Here is a 12500-nt window from a genome sequence, read left to right on the forward strand (position 1 = left end):
TAGGCCTTATGTCTATGAGGGTTATTCCCCTGTAATCCAGTCACTACCTCATTGCAAGAGGGTCGTAACTCCAAATTCCTGATTTTTCAGGAGACTCATTTGAAAGTTGCTAAGTCATATGAATTTGATCATGTTTTCACAAATCTTAGTGCCATCTCTCGGACGCTAATTCACCTAGATTTACGACTCTTTTATCAAAAGATGCAGAATCAATTCGGCAATCTTGTACACCATATAACTCAAAACTAGCAAATTTGGAGTTACGACCCTCTTGCAATGAGGTTAGCGCAGTGGATATCGACTTCTAGGTACTATAAGACGTATTACTAATAATCTAAGAACCTTCTTCACTAATCACTCTATAAAAAGCTTAGATTTAATGAGGGACTTTTTCCTTTCACTACCAAGTTTTGGGTTAGCTAAGGACACGAAGTTGCACTTTCATTAGTTTACATTTTGATCATTTTAAAAAAGATGTCTCCTACATTTTACCACCTTGAAACGATGTCTCCCACATCTTTACAACCTTAAAACGATGATGTCTCCCTTATTTTTACCACTTTAAAACGATGTCTACCACATTTTTTACCACCTTAAAACGATGTCTCCAACATTTTTGCCACCTTTTTAGATGTCTCCCACATTTTTGCCATCTTAAAACGGTGTCTCCCATATTTTTACCACCTTAAGATGATGTCTCCCACATTTTTACCACCTTGAAACGATACCTTCCACATTTTCACCACCTTATAACGATATTTCCCACATTTTTACCACCTTAGAACGATATCTCCCAGAAATCTACCACCTTCAAACGATGTTTCCCAAATTTTTACCACATTAAAACGATGACTCCCACATCTTTACCACCTTAAAACGATGATGTCTCCCTTATTTTTACCACCTTAAAACGATGTCTTCCACATTCGTGTCACCTCAAAACGATGTCTCCCATATTTTCACCACCTTAAAACGACGTCTACCACATTTTTACCACCTCAAAACGATGTCTCCCATATTTTCACCACCTTAAAACGACGTCTACCACGTTTTTACCCCCTTAAAACGATGTCTCCCACATTTTTGCCACCTTAAAACGATGTCTCTAAAATTTTGCTACCTTAAAACGATGTCTCCCACATTTTTGCCACCTTAAAACGATGTCTCCCACATTTTTTGTCATCTTAAAACGATGTCTCCCACATTTTTACCACCTTAAGATGCTGTTTCCCACATTTTTACCACCTTACAACGATATCTCCCAGAAATCTACCACCTTATAACGATGTCTTCCACATTTTACCACCTTAAAACGATATCTCCCAGAAATCTACCAAGTTATAACGATGTCTTCCACATTTTTTACCACCTTAAAACGATGTCTCCTACATTTTCACCACCATAAACGATGTCTACCACATTGTTACCACTTTAAAACGACGTCTCCCACATTCTTAGCAACTTAAAACAATGTCTCCCTAAGTGCTTTTGGAGAATACCGTATATTTTGAATGGCTCCACCCCTAGGAATTACGGTTACCTCAGTCGTACCTTTATGTTACGATGGTAAACAATTGTCTTTGACTGACATACAGAACCACATGTATAGCTTATTCTTTCCTCTTTCATATTATCTGATTCCATCCTAGTTGCGACCCACCCTCTTTCTTTCGTCATCCTAGCTGCGGCAACGGTCGACTAGCAACCAGGTACATCATACCAAGGTCTAAATATATAGACCTTGCATAATGCCACCTTGTACGGTCAGAAATTCGCTCGGGGATCCTTAGATTGCCAGCCGAGACTGTAAACAGCGAACTATAATAAGGAAATGTCTCCTAACATCTCGCGTTTTATCTTTAATTACGAGAACAATAACAAAAACATGTACACCTTGAAAAGAACTGAAGAAATTTATCTCTCTCTCTCTCTCCCTCTCTCAGTTCAATTAAAGACAAGATTGAACAGAAAAAAGAAACAATTCCCAAAGAACCTGAACAAATATCCCTCTCTCTCTCTCTCTTCTCTGTTCCTCTCGCGTCGTATCTGTATCTCTTGCACACGCTAGCTTTCGCACGCAATCCGAACCTAGTGTCCCCGAGGGTATTATTAAACTTTTAAGGGAGCGTCTCAGGGAATCACGCAACAGGACATCATCTGAGGGACACGGGCTCCTTATGGAAGGAGGTGGGGTGGGGTGGGGTGGGGGAAGCCATTTCAGGGGGGAGGGGAGAGATATGGAGGTAGGGGTTAACATCTCAGGGATTTTTTAAGGAAGAGAATTTCTTTACAATTCGAGCTTGACTTCTTGAGGGTTTTGGGGGATGATAGGAGGAGGAAGGGGGTGGGGGGTGGCTTCGTTTAGATTTAAGGGGGAGGACTTCTTGGAACTTGATAGGAAGGATGAGTGATTGGATGAGGGTAAGGTAGGTTACATACAGAGATGAGAAGGACTTCTTTTAGACTGTACTGGAGGAGAGGTGGGAGATTACAAAAGGACTGCTTTGGACTTCGCAAGGGGAGTGGGGAATCAAAAGAGGACTTCCTTGGATTACACAGACGGAGGTGGTAAAAAGTTACATCCTAAACGGGATGATTTACATCCTATACAAGAGATTTGTAGGATATTAAACAATTACTTCTTCGGGACTGTGGTTATTGTGGATTTTATTACATTGTACTTCAATTTAAAAGTAATTATTATTAATATCATTATTACTATTATTATTGTTACTAGCTAAGCTACAACCCTAGTTGGAAAAGCAAGATGCTATAAGCCCAAAGGCTCCAACAGGGAAAAAACAGCCCAGTGAGGACAGGAAATAAGTAAATGAATAAACGATATAAGTAATAAATAATTAAAATAAAATATTTCAAAAACTTTAACACCATTAAAACAGACATTTCATATATAAGCTATATAGGCCTAAAGACTTAATACCAAAACCGCCTCTTAAAATGGGAAAAAACTATTCTAAAATCAGAGCGAAAAACAAGAATTTAAAAATTCATGATGTATAATGTATGGAAAACTGTTTAATCGGGTGGATAATTGACTTTATAAGCGGCCATCAATTTTATCCTTTGAGTAGTATTATTCATCGTCACATTTACCATTGCACATTGAAATGTACGGAAACTTTTAATTATGTTGTATTATCATTTTGCTTTCATTTTACACTATACATTTATAATAAACTAAACTAGGAAGCGAGAGAGAGAGAGAGAGAGAGAGAGAGAGAGAGAGAGAACATATATTTCAACTTTGTGAGAGATACTCGTACCTGTTAGTTTTCATCTGTGCAATGAGAGAGAGAGAGAGAGAGAGAGAGAGAGAGAGAGAGAGAGAGAAAGAGAGAGAGGGAGAGAGAACATATATTCCAACATTGTGAGAGATACTCATACCTGTTAGTTTTCATCTGTGCAATGAGAGAGAGAGAGAGAGAGAGAGAGAGAGAGAGAGAGGGAGGGAGAGAGAACATATATTCCAACATTGTGAGATACTCGTACCTGTTAGTTTTCATCTGTGCAATGAGAGAGAGAGAGAGAGAGAGAGAGAGAGAGAGAACATATATTTCAACATTGTGAGAGATACTCATACCTGTTAGTTTTCATCTGTGCAATGAGAGAGAGAGAGAGAGAGAGAGAGAGAGAGAGAGAGAGAGAGAGAGAGAGAGAGAGAGAGTGAATGTTGCATCGTCTTTAATCTAACTTCATCGACAGGAACGTATCCCGTGTCACTATCATCATACAATAGTATTTTTAAACAGTTTCCTTTAGCCTTTCGCCCGCTTTGAACCCTTTACTCGTTATATTTTAAAATGGATTTTGCAATGGAAGATTATATAATATATATATACATACATATATATATATATATATATATATATATATATATATATATATATATGCATATATATATATATATATATATATATATATATGCATATATATATATATATATATATACATAATCTATAAAATATATATAATGTGTATATATAATATTTGTAACAAATATCACTACATTGTATGTTTAATCATATAATGTATATACACACCTATGTAGTAAACCAATGTGATGGGGAATAGTATTCAAATAATAAAGAATAATAACACAGACCCCAAAACCGAAAATTCGTAAAAAGAAAAAAAAAATATGCAGTGTAAGGTCTGTATTGGCCTTGTGTAGTACGAAAAAAACTGGGGGCAGTGACTAGGGGGGGTAGTTCTCAATCCAACTAAGGGGGCTCCAACCCCCCTTCATCAGATACCTTAGTAATTAAGAGCTTAATACTTATAGACCCATACAACTAACAGCTAGGCCAACAATACGAATAACTAACACAATATAAGAAATAATAATCGTCATTGAATAAAGTTCAATGAGAGAGAGAGAGAGAGAGAGAGAGAGAGAGAGAGAGAGAGAGAGAGAGAGAGAGAGAGAGAATTTGTTTCCAATACAATGCCGTCTCCGTGAAATCGGGAAGAGGAACAGCCACCAAACTCAAAACAAAACAAATAAAGAACCTCGTTGTGTGCCACATATCTCCTTTAAATGGGACAGCAATTTCTAACACCAGGCTATTTATAAAAATACGCCGACAATGCCATTAAAACCAATTTACTTATTCGTAAACGGCTTTTTTCCTTTATTTCTGCACTTATTTGTTAAAAGCTGCTTTTTAGTTCGTTATATATGAATGAATAAACAGAAACAATAATAATAATAATCGGTGCTTTATTCTTCCTACATTAATTTCAGGAAGGCCATGACAGCAGTAACAGTCGTCTTGATTTTCTATGGAGCCACCCCTATCTCAAGAGGGTGCTACTAACTAGCCTCATCCATGTTTTGCAGCTTAATACCTATCAACCACAGTTAACTAACTACAGGATACATAAGTTATCTTCGTATTCCAATAGACAACACTGCAGTTATTCTACAAAAGCGTGCCTCACTCAGGATTCGAACCCGGGATGTTAATTAAAAATATATTTCTATTAACTGGAAAAGTTATGAGAAGTTCACTTTATAAGAAGAAAAGTTGACCCGTATAAGTGCACTTAAGTGGTCTTTCCTTGGTATTTCCAGTGTGTACTTGATATGATAATTACCGAGAGAGGCGGATGAGTATGTTACTGTCATCATCAATACCTCAACAGTAATAACAAACAGCAACCCCCCCCCCCCATAAAAAAAATTATATAACCATGATCAATTCATACAAACCAAAATTGTAAGATGTCAATCGATATAATACTTAAAATCATCAATACTAAATGTAGATTACATTCATCATAAAATAAGTCAAGTTTACCTCGAGATCCATGACAAAAACAACAAAAACAATAATAATAATAATAATAATAATGAGACGGAAAATCAAGGCATTCAAATCTCCAAAAGTGACCACACTATATCCAACATGGAACAACAGCCGACGAATAAAACCGCAGCAATAATAAAGATAAAAGACAGATCAATAAAACAAATTCAGAAGGAACTAGATAACGAACAATCAAAAGTGGGAAGAAATATCAAGGATAATATAGTGGGAAAATAATGGAGTTACAAGAAATATTCAAAACACAGTGGAAAAATAAAAAATAGCGAAAGCGATACAAAATAAAGACGATGCAAAGTCAAGGAAAAAAATGGAAAAATAACTAGGCCTATTTGTTATAAACAAATTATACAAGAAAAGTAATTTTTACCACGCACTGACATTGTAACAAAACGCTCCAAAGGTAATTCGGGGTGAATTACTTTTGTAAAGTTTTGTTACAGTGCCCATCATTGTGAAAATTACTTAAATAATTTCTTGTCTGTTTTAAAAATGCCTTTTTCAGTCTTAGGAAAATAGATCAAAACAATTACTATAAACAAGAAAATGCAAAGACATAACTTAAGCTACGAGACATCCACTCTTAGCATAGGTGAAGTAAAAACAATTTTGAAATACAATTTCTAAAAAAAAAAATAGAAGATATAACAAATATATCATGGCACAAAATCACATATCACCAGGAATCCCAGCACTAAAAACAAAAATAAATAAAAACATTCAATTAAATCATGTCAGAATCGGATGAGAAGAGACGTATTTCATTTTGCGTTTCTTCCTTTAAATAACTCTTAGCTGAACTCAACAAAAACATTATTGAACTAAATAAAAATTTGCAAAACAAATCTGACAAGGACACAAAACCGACCTTCACCTTTAGTATTCACACGACCCCCCCCCCCCAAAAAAAAAAAAAAAAAAACATGAATTTGCAAGGGGAGTTCAGAACAGAGTTAAGTCAGATATACAAATATTTTTTCCTTTCAAATACCAAAGTGCAAAGACACAAATCATCTCGCGTTCAGCCTCAGTCCTAATAGGTAACAAGAACAATTTGCGAACCCGGCTAGCGCAAGGAAATATCGCACGTAACATTATTCGAATGCCGTTTCTTAAAAAAAAAAAAAAAACATAGCAATGGAACATCACACGAGTGTCATTACGCCTCAACCTTAACATTATCTAACGAATTAACAAACGGAAATTGCATATACAATCTTGCATGCAATAGTTTATATTTATGTATGGAAGATCTATTTTAATGTTACTGCTCTTAAAATGTTTTATATTGTTCATTACTTCCCCTGTAGTTCATTTATTTCCTTATTTACTTCTCTCGCTGGACTATTTTTTTCCCCTGATGGAGCACTTGGGCTTATAGCATCCTGCTTTTCCAACAAGGGTCGTAGCTTAGCAAGTAATAATAATAATAATAACAACAACATTGCAAAGACTTTCCCTTGTAGTTTATTTATTTCCTTCTCCCTCTGCACATTTTTCCTTGCTTTGGCCCTTTGTCTTATGGCATCCTGCTTTTCCAACATGGATTGTAGCTTAGCAAGTAATAACAACAACATCGCAAAGACTTTCCCTTGTAGTTTACTTATTTCCTTCTCTCGCTGGACTATTTTTTCCCTGCTGGAGCCCTTGGTCTTATAGTATCTTGTTTTTTCCAACAAAGGTTGTTGCTTAGCAAAGACTTTCCCTTGTAGTTTATTTCTTTATTTCCTCATCTCTGTGAACTATTTTTTCCCTGCTGGAGCCCTTGGTCTTATAGCATCCTACTTTACCAGCATGGGTTGTAGCTTAGCAAGTAATAATAATAATAATAACAACAACAACAACCCCAAAGACTCTCCTTCTCTAACTAGACTAATTTTCCCCGCTGGAGCCCTTGGTCTCATAGTATCTTGTTTTTCCAACATGGGCTGTAGCTTAGAAAGTAATAACAATAACAGCACCGCAAAGACTTTATCATCATGCATTTTTCTGGGTGTTAATAGCAAATACGATCTCAAGCATGGACATAATCGCCTCGTATTCCCTCACTCAATAATCAACAAAGCCAGTCCCTGCAAAAATATTTAGCGTTTCTTCAGTCTAGGTAGCAGAAAAAAATTGCAAACGACAATCCAGACAAAATGCAAAGTTCGCGTGACCAGGCAAAACAGACAATTTTTTTTTGGAATCAAGTACATAATTTGAAATCGATAATCTTACCCAAATATTTACATCCATAATATGAGGAGTCACGTGACCGTATCACCTGAAATACTCCATAAGGTTCCGGCAAAAAAAAAAAAGTTATGAATCAAGATATTGATACATTACCCAAATATTTAGATCCATAATATGAGGAGTCACGTGACCGTATCACCTGAAATACTCTATAAATGTTTCGGCCAAAAAAGTTATGAATCAAGATATTGATGCATTCCCTAGCTACGAGGAAACACAAATTAGGTAAATTGCTTGTGTGCGCACATACTTATAGTTATTAGCGTATTCGTCTATTCATTTGATACCTTTTCTACCTTATTTTTCATTGTTGTGTTTTTCCTCAATAAATGAACGATCTTCCTAATTTGGTAGTTGAATCGGTAGACCTACAAAAGTTCAAACTTGCAGCAAATGTCATGTTGAACATGCTGATATGTCTCTTTTTATAGTTTATATATGAAATATGTGTTTTAATGTTGTTGATGTTTTTAAAACATTTTATTTATATTGTTCATTACTTCTTGTATCATCTATTTATTTCTTTATTTAAATTCCTCACTGGGCTTTCTTTCCCTGTTGAAGCCCTTGGGTTTATAGCATCTTGCTTTTCCAATTAGGGTTGTGGCTTAGCTAGTAGTAGTAATAATAATAACAATAATACTTGCGATCAATATGACAAAATCTGGTGACGCGTGGGGTAATACACTCTGCATCCAACCGTCAGTGAATAAAATGCAATATCGATGTATTGATATTATCACTTTCATTGTCACATTGATTTGTTAAATGGTAGATTTATCCAGCAATGATAACATGAAGAAATGTTTCTAACAAATCACACTTTCCCTGAGGTCGTTACCTCACAAACATGCCTTGCGATGCACATAACCAGATCCTTGATGACATTTTACTGTAGTAAGTGTTTAATCAATGAAAAAAAAAAAAAAAAAAAAACTAAAGGCGATACAGAACTATATAGAATAACCGAGTTGGTATTGCAATTAGTAGAGACAGACAAACCAACAGCATATATTTAAGCCTTTGGTTTTCCGCTCTTTCATTCCGTGTGAATGTCAGCTTACAGAAAGCCTTGCGCAGCATACAACAGACGTCTGTAGATCCTTGATATAATTTTTCTGTAGTAAGTGTTTGATTAATACAAAACTAAACGCAGTATAGAACTATCTAGAATCACCGAGTTGACATAGCAATTAGTAAAGATAGACACACCACCAGCATAACTTTCAGCCTTTAGTTTGGCGCATCAAACCATCGTTCTCTAATCTTGGGTAGTGCCATTGCCTCTGTACCATGGTCCTTCACTGTCATGGGTTAGAGTTCTGTTTGAGGGTACACTCGGGCATGCTATTCTATCTAGTTTTTCTTCCTCTTGTTTTTTGAAGTTTTTATTGTTTATATACTAAAGATCCAATCTATTGTTGTTGCTATTCTTAAAATACTCTTTTTTTACTTATTTTTTTTATCGTTCATTACTTTCTTGTAGTTTGTTTATTTCCTTGTTCCGTTTCCTCACTGGGCTATTTTTCCCTCTTAGAGCCCTTGGGCTTATAGCATCCTGCTTTTCCAACTAGGGTTGTTCATGTAGCCTTTTTAAATATACTGTTAAATATAGCAACATTACAGTGAACTGCGTGATAGTGAGCAACATCAACGAGGGACAATGCCGATCTCATAATAAACAACATTCGTCCAAAGTTCTGTTAGTAATAGTAATAAAATTGATAATAATTCTCTTCCCATTAGATCAACATCGCAAACTCTGTCGTGTTGTAATTATCATTGTTAAGTTTCCCAAAACATGGCCCCTGGGTCACGTCAAGCTACTTTTTAACACTGCTACTAATAAGAAATTTGAATCAAAGACCGTTGTAAACCGCAGAAATCAAACCTGCACAAGCCAGTTGACTAGATGATAGGCTACTCTTAACGCATATATCCTGTGAATAAGCTACGATATTGCTCAGGCTAGGCCTATATTCCAAAACCTAATACCATACTGCATATTGCACACATCAAAATCACTTCTCAATAATAGACGTTATACATTCACCATAAATAAGTTTAATTCCACAATACAAAACCAAAACACCAAATAATTGGGACAGATATCGTGGCCTCATAACGCTGAGCTCCTGTTTGACACTTCTGGTATGCCAGGAACCGGTGCCTCATCAAATCACTTATATATAGAAGTAATTACTTTTAAGAGTGAGGGAGTCTCTCTCTCTCTCTCTCTCTCTCATATATATATATATATATATATATATATATATATATATATATATATATATATATATATATATATATATATATATATTTATATATGTCATAGTTTTTACTTCTTAGCCTAAAACTAGGCCTAAGTGACACATTTCAAATCGATGTAACTAAAATAGCGTGCAGTTCAACTCTCATTTCCCTACTGTATTAAATCATTTCTTGCTCCCGCATTCATCAAATTAATTCTCCAGTAAACCTCGTTTCTTGCCCATGAAACTCGCCTAGAATGAAGCTCAATGAATATATTTAGATCGAGATAACTCGTACACCTGAATCTCCGTTGTCGTAATACCGAAAATCTATCCAGCTATCTATATTCGATTTATCTTTTCTAGTGATTAAGTTTTCCCTTCTCTGATGGAATTGTTCGTCCCATGAATTCCAACAAAAGCTGGTCGCTAACTACACCTGAAACAACTAGCAGGATAGTTTGGGATCAAATCACGAGCCTTGCAAAACCCAACGAGCTTCTCAAGCAAGTAGTTACACTACTAGTTCATCTATAACTGATAAACATTAGCTGTTGAATTTTATTTTAACCTAAGAGTTTTTCAGCTCGATGCTCACGACACTCCCACCAAAACATCGGCCTACAAATTCACTTGCTATACAATAAATAAACTTATTAACTACATGCACGTTATACATACTGTATATATATATATATATATATATATATATATATATATATATATATATATATATATATATATATATATATATATATTACAGAAACTACATAAGAAACAAGTATCAAGTGGAACAAAAACATGTAATTTCAATAAGAAAAGGGAATAACTCATCATCACTGATACGGAAATAAATATATACAAAATACAATAATAAAACACTAGTTCCAGTATGACGAGAAGAAGGCACGTAAAACAAGCCTCATAAAAAGACACCAAAGAAAATAAAAACAAACTTCTATGCAATACGGAAATTCTTGTTGCATTAGAAAAAAACAACAAAATTGTGGTACGGTCGCTAAAGAGGCTAGACCTATACGCCAAGAAGTTATAATATTGGAGTCCATCAATCGTTCTAAATTATTACTCTCATTAATAATGAAATTGATAAGCTAGAGAAATGTGATTTTACCATTTTAATACTGATTTTTTTAAATAACATTTTAAAACTTCATACTTGAAAAAATCCACCGAAACCAAATATTAAGGATACTATATATATATATATATATATATATATATATATATATATATATATATATATATATATATATATTATTACCAGCCAAGCTACAACCCTAGTTGGTAAAGCAAGATGCTATAAGCCCAAGGGCTCCAATAGGGAAAAATAGCCCAGTGAGGAAAGGAAATAAGGAAATATATATATATATATATATAATCTATTACTCTTCTTATCAAATCTTCTCACGTTAACAGGATGATTCTTTCAATATCTCAATATCTAAATTATAAAGCATCAATTCAATTTAACACAATTATTGAAACAAGCCTAAAATAAGTTTACTTATTGTAAGTGAGCCGATATATCGTTATTGTTTACATTAGGCCTACGCAAAATCTTCCTGCTAACAACTGCATACCATAAGTAGGTCTAAACATTCTTAAAACTTTTTGTTTGGTCTATACATTACGGTGAAAACATAAACAATGGAAGAGGAAGAAATCTATTGGTAAAACTTTCAAATATCGTAAAAATCTCATGGCACAAAAACCAAGAGAAATCTGGCAAAACCGTTGCATGGAGAGAATCAAATCACTTTAATTCTATTCAACTTGGTAGATTATTATTATTATCAATTGCTAAGCTACAACCCTAGTTGGAAAAGCAGGATGCTATAAGCCCAGGGACCCCAACTGGGAAAATAGCCCAGTGAGGAAAGGAAACAAGGAAAAATGAAATATTTTAAGAACAGTAACATGAAAATAAATATTTCCTATATAAACTACAAAAACTTTAACATTGCTATGAAAAAAAAAACGAATAACTATACATATTGGTATTTTTTTAACTTAGCAAATTGCTATGGAAATACTATAAATTAGTTAAAACTCTTGGCGAATTGCTCACCTTACTCCACACACGAGAAAATATGGGTCGGCGTATCCATTATGAAGACCGGTTAGAGACGCACAAATCCATACGAAGACACACACAAGGTTAACGTAATCCACACTGGAAAAAAATCAACGTTATTTTCCAACACTCATACGATCGACAGATATTTCACTCACTGATTCACTGTAAATGTCCATCAAAAAACCTCTGCATCATCACTTAAAAACCATAAAATTTTGGGCAGAAAAAAGGAACGAGTTGATATCGAAGCTCAACTCAAGAGGCGACACAAGCGAAGAGCGGCACAGACCTTACGCGACGGGGTCTCGCACTCGACTGAGGCTGAGATGAAAATCACTAGTAGTTTATCCCCGGGACTCCCAAGAGTTGCCATCGCCTTTTTTTTTTTTTTTTTTATCCGCTCCTGCGTTAAAATGGCATTTATATTTTAATGCTAAATAAGCGATTTCTTTTCATTCAAGTTGGAAAATTATATCAGCCACAAATGCTTGGTCCAAGATAAGCACTGCAAGCGATAATTGCCTATTAAAACGTAAAATACACTTAAATGTCACACATCATTTT

At 34.9% G+C, this 12500-nt stretch overlaps 1 protein-coding gene across 1 annotated transcript in view; it reads right to left on the minus strand.

Annotated features, from left to right (window-relative positions):
• Window positions 1-12241, minus strand: part of LOC137656039 (myocyte-specific enhancer factor 2-like) — an 18699-nt gene extending 6458 nt beyond the window's left edge. Inside the window, exon 1 of the mRNA XM_068390214.1 lies at window positions 11928-12241. The gene's annotated coding sequence lies outside the window, so the exon portion shown is untranslated. The remainder of the gene's footprint in view (window positions 1-11927) is intronic.
• Between the last annotated feature and the right edge of the window lie 259 nt (window positions 12242-12500).

The sequence above is a fragment of the Palaemon carinicauda genome, chromosome 17 (genome assembly GCF_036898095.1).
Source record: "Palaemon carinicauda isolate YSFRI2023 chromosome 17, ASM3689809v2, whole genome shotgun sequence".
Classification (NCBI taxonomy): Eukaryota; Metazoa; Arthropoda; class Malacostraca; order Decapoda; family Palaemonidae; genus Palaemon; species Palaemon carinicauda.